Below are 10,841 nucleotides of genomic sequence, written 5' to 3' on the forward strand. Positions count from 1 at the left end.
TCACTACGTGCCGGAACAGACCGATACCGACGAGAAGCTGGCTGATAAGTTCCGTGAGGGCCTTAGGCAAGAGATTAGGATGGCATTGGCAGTCCGCGGAACCCTTACGTACGCCGAGGCGCTAGCCCTCGCACTAGATATAGAGGCAGCGATGCCGAAAGAGAGGAGCGCGGGGAACACCGCAATGACATTACCCCCGCCACGTCCTAACCATGATAAGAGGAGATGGGAGGAGAGTAGGATTCCCTATACAACAAGCGATACCGCCCCACTCAGAACAGGCCGCCGTACGGAGGAGGACAGACTTCGTTCAATCCAAGAAACAACCCCCGTGCCAGACCGCCACAGTGTAACGTTTGCGCCAGGCACCATTTCTGGGAGTGTAGAGGACCGAACCCGACCAGGTGCTTCAACTGCGGAGGAAACGGTCATTTCTCGAGGGAGTGCCCGAGCAAGAGTGTGGGAAACGGGTAGAGGCAGAATCATCAGAGTTTCCGTCAGCAGCCGAGAGCGCCACCTACGGGCTCGGGAGCAAACCGGGATCAGCCACTGCGGCTGCAACAGCCTGTCCGCCCAAGACTTCCTGCCCCGGCTAGAGCGTACGCTATAGAGCAGAAGCAGCCCAAGGTCGAGCAAGGAAAGCCCGAGAGTGGAAACTTAGCAGGTATAGGCGAAATCCTTGATACCCCTATTGTTGTTTTGTTCGACACAGGCGCATCTCATTCGTTCATCTCTGAGTTGTGTGTGCATACCTTGAGCTTGCCTACTGACGAGGAAGGGGTTTTATATTAGGGGCGGCGACTCTTGTGTGTGCGTGTCAACTGGCCAGGAGGGTGCCTAGACCTAGCTGTGTCGTTGGGTCTGTGCCTAAAACCTCTTGTCAACAAAAATACGTCAACCCACTTCTACTGGCTAGTATAATGGAGTAAGGGTCGATCCCACAGAGATGGATGTAGGCGAAGTGCAATTGCAAAGACATTTCGGAAGGGTTGGTTTGCTACCACGCTTTTGGGGTTGAGTTCTACCTAGGCGTAAAATTAAAATGAGACTCTACCTATACTGACCAGTAAGTAACTAAATGCTTAATGCTACTAGATGTGTACGTGATCGTGAAAGCTGGACACCTAGTTGTGCATATGAGGAGCTACTAGATAAAACTTACTAAAAATGGCTAGACAAAAGGTAAAGGGAATCAAAGGACATGCTGGCAGACTGGCTGCTGGGTTGTAGAAAAGCTGAAAAAGTGCAAGTACAAAAGCAAAAAGTAACAAAAGTAACATATCTTTGATTGTGACATTTCCTTCTTCACCAAGCTAAATTAACCAGATCTAACAAACTCCATTGATGAATGCTCAAGCTCAAAAATTCGTAAATGCAATACTTAACTTGAAATCAAGAACGAAAGCAAGAAAAACTGAGATTTACGCATACTGGTCAATAGGACAGAGTGACAGAAACAAACAGAAACGAATTCCATGCATTTTTTAGAAACTTAAACCGATTAAAACTTGTAAACACATTAAGGAAAGATTAGATCTAACTAAGGTAGGCAGATTCAAGCACTTAAGCAACAGAAATCAACATAAAACTACCAGATCTAGCTAACTAGGCAGAATGAAATCGTAAGCAAGCTGAAACACAAAATAAAACTACAATAAACTTCATTGCATTCAAGATTATCACCCAAAAGATGTTCCAACCAAAGTAACTACTAGAATCCAAGTTTAATGCAAGCAAAACAAGTACTTAAGCTAAGAAATCTTAAAAACAAAGAAAATAAAAGATTGTTTGGCTCCTCGGAAACTGAAAATGGAAGAACTTTTGGAACTATGGCGACTGGAATGATTCAGGCATGATGACTCCCCGCCGGCTGGTGGCCGGAATCTTCATGGCAGGCTGCTGGATTTAGAGAGTGGAACTTAGAGCTAATGGAGCTATTCTCTCAAAAGTGATTTCAAAGTGATAAGTCAAAAGTGATGATAAAAAAAAGTTCAAAAAAAAAAAATGATGATCCCCTTATATTCAACTCCTATTTATAGGGTGGCTTGCCCTAATTTCTAGGGCTGCCTCTTCATGCGAAATGACAATTTTGCCCCTCTTTAGTAGTTGATTGTTCCAAGCAAGTCCTTTCTCGTGTCCAGTTCCGTAGTATCCCATCCTGACCAGTTTGCACCTTTTCTGCCCATAATTGCCAGTTTGCACTTTTTCTGCTCATACTGGCCAGTTGCACACTTTTTGCTGCTTTTTCATTCGAATTTCTTTCGATCATTTCCTCCTGATTTGGTACCTCAACATGCACACTTTAGCAACTATTTTGCAGATATTATCCAATAAAGCACGTTATACTAACCAGTGACCAAGGCTTAGAACGAGACTCATCAAACTGCCCACACTTAACACATACTTGTCCTCAAGTATGAAGAAACAAGCCAAATAAAAATAATGAGTTGAGTTCGCAAGCCTGGTTACCTCCCCTGACTGGAAAAGTAAGCATATTCCCATGATTGAACATGTTCATCACGGGTAGTATTTCTTTGTTCTTCTTTTCCATTGCCTCGCGGGCTTCCCTCTTTGCATCTCTCTCGCCTATCAACATCTGGACCATCTCCTGCAGCTTTTCGAGGTCCGTTTTGTAACCCATTGATCATGATCTTTTTTCACTCCTTATTCTCCTTCGAGTTCTTTCAAGTTCTAAATCGAGCGGTTCTAGGCTGTCCTTCCCAGAGCGCGCTCGCATGCAAAACCTGCAAGAATCAAAAACAAAAACAAATTAAAAACTAAAAACAAAAAGCAATTAAAATCCAAAGTAGCAAAATTATTGATACGCTCGGAATTTGCACTATTTTAAGGCCGTTATTAAGTCCGTTTTTGATGTCAAAGTCACTCTACACGTCCATTATTTGCATATTTTGTCTATTTTGGTATTTTGACGTCTTTTGTGAGAAATGTGCATAATTGAGCCGAAAAAGGGAGCCAAAACGCAAAGTCTGAAAATCTGGAGTCAGACGGCGACCGCCGCGGAAGTGTGCGGCGACCGCCGGCGTCCGGCGGGCAGCAATGCAGCGGTCCGCCTCGGAAAAATACGGTTGGAAGAGAAGTCTCGCCCGGCGACCGCCGGAAGAAATGCGGCGGTCCGCCGCCGAAGAGACAGACTCTCTGGACTCCAACGCGGCGACCGCCGGCCAAGGTGCGGCAGCCCGCCGGAGAAAGGTAGTGAATCCGAGATGCCCTGGATTTGCTCCAAGATTTACCATATTTTGAAGATCTTTTCCTTCTACAATGAGGATTGGCTTTCCCTTATAAATAGGACCTCAAGCTTCATCAAAAAGAGAGAGCTTCTACTTGCAAAATAATTCATAGAGATCAAGAGCTAGAGTACTTCACTTGTACAAGGAGTTGGAGAAGGATTTCAAGAACATCAAAAACGACAAGGATTCAACATACGGGTTTTATTTGCTTTAGTTTTATTTTAAATTGTCTTCCCTTCAATCTATGTGTTTAGCTTAGTAACGACTTTGGTTATACAATTCTTTTTTCTATTTAATATCCGTTTTTTTTTTTTTTGTTTCTTCCCTAAGTAGTTCTGATGCTTCATGATTGAGTGATACAATCGTGTATGATTTAATATAGCTTGCTTCATAACTGTGAGAGAGTTCTAGCAAGTTAGATCCACTTAGTAGACGCTACAGTTAGCTTTCCTTAAAACGGCACTGTTAATTGAGAGTGAGGACTTTTCAAGGGTCTTAGGGACTTTTTGGAATTACGTGTTAGGATTGACAACCCTAATGTTGTAATCAACGTTGGTATCGCATGAGCATAAGCTAGGTGACTCGTTCTATCAAAGTATAAACTGTGCTAGGGTATTGCAGTTTGGAACTTGTATAACCATAACCGTGAACGCACATCCCTGGGATTCCCTTATCTCAATCGATTATCTCTTTGTGTTCTATTTTCATTTAGTTGTTATATGCTTTTTATTGTTTTTAGTTTTCAAAGTTTTCAAAACCTTCCGTTTTCCAGATAGTAATTGAGTCTTAGTAGAGGATAGACACTTTGTGTTTGCCTTCCCCGTGTTCGATATCTCGGTACTGACCTTTAGCTATACTCTATATACTCTGTATACTTGCAGGTTTATTTAGCACTAAATAAACCTGCAAGTATACAGAGTATATAGAGTATAGCTAAAGGTCAGTACCGGATATCGAATAAGGGGAAGACAAACACGGACTGTCTATCTTCTACCGAGACTCAATTACTATCTGGAGAAACGAATGATTTTGAAAACTTTTTGAAAACTAAAAAGATTTGAAAACAAATAACAACTCGATACAATTAAAACACAAAGATAAATAATAGAGATAAGGGAATTCCAGGGATGTGCGTTCACAGTTATGGTTATACAATTTCCAACTACAATACCCTAGCACAGTTATTACTTTGATAGGACGAGTCACCTAGCTTATGCTCATGCGATGTAAACGTTGATTATAAAATTAGGGTTGTCAATCCTAACACGTAACTCCATAAAGCACCTAAGACCCTTGAAAAGTCCTCACTCTCAATTAACAGTGACGTTTTAAGGGAAGCTAACTGTAGTGTCTACTAAGTGGATTTAACTCGCTAGAACTCTCTCACAGTTATGAAGCAAGCTATATTAAATCATACATAATTGTATCACTCAATCATGAAGCATCAGGATTTACTTAGGGAAGAAACAAAGTAAAAACAAAACGGATATTAAATATAAAAAGGAATCCTATGAGTTTAGTTACACATAATAGAATAAGCTAAACACATAGATTGAAGGGAAGACAATTTGAACATAAAACTAAAGCAAATAAAACCTGTATGTTGAATCCTTGTCGTTCTTGATGTTCTTGAAATCCTTCTCCAACTCCTCGCGCAATTGAAGTACTCTAGCTTTTGATCTCTGTGAATTATTTTGAAGCTCCATGTTTGATGAAGCTTGAGGTCCTACTTATAGGGGAAAGACAATCCTCATTGTAGAAGGAAAAGATCTTCAAAATATGGTAAATCTTGGAGCAGATCTAGGGCTAATCGGATTCGCCGCCTTTCTCCGGCGGGCTGCCGCACCTTGGCCGGCGGTCGCCGCGTTGGAGTCAAGAGTCTCTGTTCCTTCGGCGGCGGACCGCCGCATGACTTTTGGCTGTCGCCGGGCGAGACTCTCTTCCAAGTGTAATTTTCCGAGGCGGGCCGCTGCATTGCTCTGGCTGCCAGGCCCCGGCGGTCGCCGTCTGACTCCAGATTTCTAGACTTTGCGTTTTGACTTCCTTTTTCGGCTCAATTATGCACATTTCTCACAAAACACGTCGAAATACGAAAATAGATTAAATATGCAAATAATGGACGTGTAGAGTGACTTTAACATCAAAATCGAACTAAATAATGGCCTTAAAAAAGTGCAAAATCCGAGCGTATCATCAGGGTACACGTAACACGTGATAGATAGGGAGGAACTCATTTTGGACTTGATAAGTGTGTCCGGGATCACTTTGAGATTGTTTCATGTGTGTGTGTTTTACTGTAATCTGTATCTGTGAGTTCTTGCATGTAAAATCCTTGCATATCTGTTCTAAGTGGCCTCTCTGATTGTTCGGTGTTTAAGACCAATTTTTGTGCAAGCAAGGTTAAGTGTTGTGCCTTGTTTGTGTTGAGTTCTTTGTGTGTGTAAAACTTTTCTTCAAAATGACTGAGTCAATTGGCATCATTCCCTTCAATGGGAAAAATGATTTTATTATTTGGGAACGAAAACTAAAATGTATCTTGATTCAGCAAAAGATTTTCAAAGTTATAGAAGGGATTATCCCTCCTACTAAGTCTGCTGAGAAAATGGCTGAAATGAATGAGTTACCTAGATCTACAATTATCTTGAACCTTTCTGATTCTTTGATTTGAAAAGTTGGGTCCATTGAGTCAGCTTCTGAGACGTGGACAAAGTTGGATACTCTGTTTACTGAAACTTCTATGTCTTCCAGGATGTATCTTCTTGAAAAGCTCGTTAAATTCAAACTGGACCTTTCCCAAGACATAGATGACAACATTGATCATTTTCAAAAAATTGTCTAAGACATTAAAAGGTCTGGGGACAAAACTATTGATGAGTATACCAGCATTGCCCTCATGAATGTTATTCCTGATACTTACAGTCATGTTAAGGCAGCCATTAAATATGACACAACTAATATCAAACTTAGTACACATTATAGCATACATGAGACATCTATCTCCAAAACTAGTCTCATTATTCTTGATCTTACTAAGTGTCAAACGACACTCGACTAGTGACAAGAAAATTCTATATTGAATGGTAAAAACCTTTTCATGGAATTTCTAATGCTAAAACGTTCCAACCAATGTATAGATATAGGATTCCTAACAGAATCTTATCATTCTTTCTAGAAATCTTAAAAGGACTTAGATGCTCAGAATGTAATTAGTTTCTCTTTAATCCTTTATCTTAAACATGGTAGACAACCAGTTTCCTATGCTAGATGCCAATCTTAGTTGTTTACAACTTTGTAGATTTCATCATCGTAGAGTACCAATAATACCATATTTAATGCACTTTCAACTTCCTTGTACTCACAACACTTTTAAGGACACCAGTCAAATTCCAAATATTTAACAATTTTGATAAAACACATATACTCTGATTTAGATGTTTGCCTAAGACCACGAAGGACTTTATAAGCTTCCAATCATGCGTTTTCTTGCCCTCAATTACATATCCATTAGGATGTTCTAGTAGATGATTTGCTCAAGACTTCTATTTATAGAAGGCTCTTGACAATAATAATACATACATTATAATTTATGTAAGTTCTGATAGACAGTAGGATCAAACAAATCCTGGCACAACGACCGCGAGAAGATTGTTCTCTTTGGGTATAACCCATTGTCATTGTCTAGCCTTTTGAGATCCACATTTACACTTGCAAATATACTACTAGCTCCCACTGACTGACACAGCCTATAGGTAGGTATTGCAAGTCTTGTAAAACATGTTGTCTATCTTAGATTGTAGTTTGGAATCTATCACCTTTTCAAGGATGAATATCCAAATGAACCAATACTACATTGTAGTTAAAGGGATTATGCTCAAGTTAATCTAAGGCTGAGTCTTACGACACTCTTAGACCCATGAACTTGTTATGTTCCTAAGAACGCTCCTACTATGATCTGGTTCTCACAATCATAGGTTTTGAAGTTGATTTTATTAGTGCAAAAGTTTCTAATGGTATGAATCCTTAGTAATGTGAAAAATCTGATCTCTCTCGTTATCTTGAGAGTTATCACGTTGTTAGGCTGTAGTTCCTCTCTTGTTCTTCATACAAGAATTCTATCTTTAAAGATTACAGAACTTATAACCTTACATCATTTGGGACAACCTTAAATCATACCTCAATACTCAACTCCAATTACTTGGATACCTTTCCAACATGTGTTGGAACAACATAACACCTTAAGATGTGCTAGACTAGAGTCACTCTAGTCCACAACTCGTGTTTTGTAGAAGGTATTGATGTTGGTAGTTTTTGTAAGGTGTATCTCGTTGTATCTAATGCTTGTCCCATCAATGATAAGATTTTAATGAGTACAAATCATCACTTAATCAAACTTGTCTTAGAAAGACTTCGATTCTTTCTTACATAACCATCCCATTCTTTAGAAGAATGTTTGGATTCGTTAATGGAGATTAGACTCCCACTACTGATCATAACACTTTGCTCGTCTTTTTATGGTGTAAACCATTAAAACTCGCTAGTCTTTCTATGTTGCACTTCTATAAGTATTCTGAATCAAACGATTCTAACTCATAGTGCATCAAACAGACATTCTCAACTTTCATGTTATTTAACAAACAAATTTTTAAAATCTTGATAGTCTAGATCAGTTTGAACAATAGCTAAGTATTTTCTTGGCCTTAAGATTAAGAGCCATAAATACTTTATCATTCATTGTTTAAGAAGTTGATGTGTTGTTTAATACTCAATCTTGTTGCATTTATATCATTTCAATACTATGATGTCATAAACATCAATCATAAAACAATAATTGAGCATAAATAGCTCTCACTGCAACAAATGCCTAACTGGATCAAGATCTCTTACTTAGAAGTTGCATTTTCATGCAAGTCATTGTCCTTCTTTAGTAGAGGTCAATCCAACTTACAAAGCATCCTATCCCATTTCCATATCTAGTCTTTTGTTCAAATGAACTAGGACTTAGGAAAAATGCAGGCTTTATGAATTTGTCATGTATCATGTTACTTTCCTCTTAGAATAATATAACGACTAATATTCTGAAAGTTTTCTACTTTTCAGTTAAACATTTCTAGTAGTCATTTCTTATTACTTTAGGCGATGACTTTGAGTCAGAAAACTATTTAAGTGATCAAAAGATTCCTCAAAACATTTTGTCCCTTTAGGATATTCCAATTGAATCATCTAGACAGATTCTATTGATATCCATCTTTCATCGTCACTAACTAAGACTTGTCGTGCTACTTTAAAGAAAATAACTTGACCTTATTCTTCAAAGAGCTTGTCACGTACATGCATAATGCATTCTCGAACATTTTTCGTGGAATTATGTCGAGGAAATGGAGGACATGAATCGGTGAGTATAAACTCAAGGTTTTCAATGATGAGAATCTTATCCAATTTCGTTTCCGATCTACATAATTTTGGTATTCTAGTTTACTTTCTTTAAGGATCGCAAACAAAAATTGAATGACATCATGAAGATTTGGCAAATAAACTTATTATCACATACTTATGCTCAATACATAATCACAAATTACCACAAAACCATTATGTATCTTGCAACTGTAAAATCGAAAACAGGTACCCTCCATAAGAGGTCAATACTCATTCACAACTTTAACATTTTTAGTGGTCACAACACCGACGAATAGTCCAGAGACCACATAATGGCATGGCCACCTAATGTTGCCTAAGCACGACCATCAGATTTCGCATTACAGAATTTTGTTTCTACAACATACTCCCATAACAATGCTCATGTGTTGATAACAAAATCAAGCTATTTCATAAATTCTGTTTGAACTTCTGAAAAACTGTAATTTCTTAGGATTATTGTCCCCACATAATGGGTGGCGATAATATTAGAAACTACTTTCTAGTTCACACTATTTATATTTGAGAAGTCTGCCCATATGAACTTGTTATTTCGTAGGTTTATTGTCCCCACATAATGGGTGGCGATAATATTAGAAACTAGCTTCATAAAATTTGCAAACCAACCGATGGAGACCGTATACAACGCACTTGTTGTAATCATCACTTAGATATTTTGTATGGTTTTTGCATAATTATCACATAAGCAGATAAAACAGATAATCCACTTAAAATAGATAAACACCAAATAAATAGATAAATTCATTTAATGCATGGCATTTAAACACACAGGATAATTATCGGCAATTATTTAATCTAGTAAAGAGAGAAACAATTAAATAATAATTATGTTTTATTTTGGATAATAATTATCCAAATTCATTTATGATTTATCAAGATAGTATTAACTATCTAAATCCATTAAGGATTATTCTAGATTTTATTTTGATAAAATCAAATCCTACAATTCAAGACAACGTTGATCTAGGATTATTATCATTATTCAAACCGTACTTGGATATTACTAAATGGAAACGATTCCATCATAATCCTTAAAATAAAAATAAAATCCTATCAACCAAGATTTATATAAATTTTAATTCTATTTAGAATAGACATCCAAAATATATCATACATTACTTAGGATTTCTTAGATAAATAAATTTATCTAAATCCAATTAAATAAGGATTTTCTTATATATCATTAACATCCTAATCTATCTAGGACATAAATCCAAAAGATAAGGATTACTTGGATTAATACTTATTTTTATCCATCTAAGATTTTGTCTTAATAGAATTAAATCTATTCAAATCCATAGGAAAAAAATAAATTAATATAAATTTTTATCCTAATTCATCTAGGATTTATCTTAGAATAAATCTATAGAATAAGATAATATTATATTATGATTATTCAAATCTATCCAAGATTTATCTAGGAACAAATCCATATAAATCTATAAGATAAGAATAAAATATTATATTATCACTATCCAAATCCATCTAGAATTTATCTATGAATAAATTCATATAAACTCATAGGATAAAAATAAAATAATATTATCATTATCTAAATCAAACTAGGATTTTTCTAGGGATAAATCCACATTTATAGATAAAAAATTAGATTCTCATTTTCCAAATTTAACTAGGATTTATGATACGATCATGGAAGCCCTGCGTCAAGGATTTCAACTACAGTTGGATTCAACTGGAAATCGTCCTATTGAGATGACATCCGAAAGCTATGAAACTACCACCATTGTCTTTGTCTTGGAAACAGCTTCGCGTGGATATCTTGCACATCTCAATCGGAGTCCGAATAAGGGAGTTATGCCGGTTTTACGGAAGTCGCGCAGAGAAGGCCGAGAGCTTCGGGAAAAACGCCCGACCGGGCGTTTTGCTTGTGAAAATCGCCTGGGGACAGGGAAAACGCCCGGGCCGGGCATTTTGACATGTGAAAAACGCCCGACCGGGCGATTATGCCGATTTTTTAGATTTTGTGGGCCAACTTTCTATTTTTGGACCCATAGTATAAATACCTCTTGATGTCATTTCTTTTCGGGAGGTTTTTGCTGAATTATATGCTTGAGAGATTTGTTCCTCTTGAAGAGGGTTTCCTATCCAATTCCTAGATTTAGGTTGCTTGGTTCATCAATTCTTAGTGAAGTATGGTTC

The sequence above is a fragment of the Salvia hispanica genome, chromosome 4 (assembly GCF_029641045.1).
Source record: "Salvia hispanica isolate PSC_SH4W2 chromosome 4, Shi_PSC_v1, whole genome shotgun sequence".
Taxonomy (NCBI): domain Eukaryota; kingdom Viridiplantae; phylum Streptophyta; class Magnoliopsida; order Lamiales; family Lamiaceae; genus Salvia; species Salvia hispanica.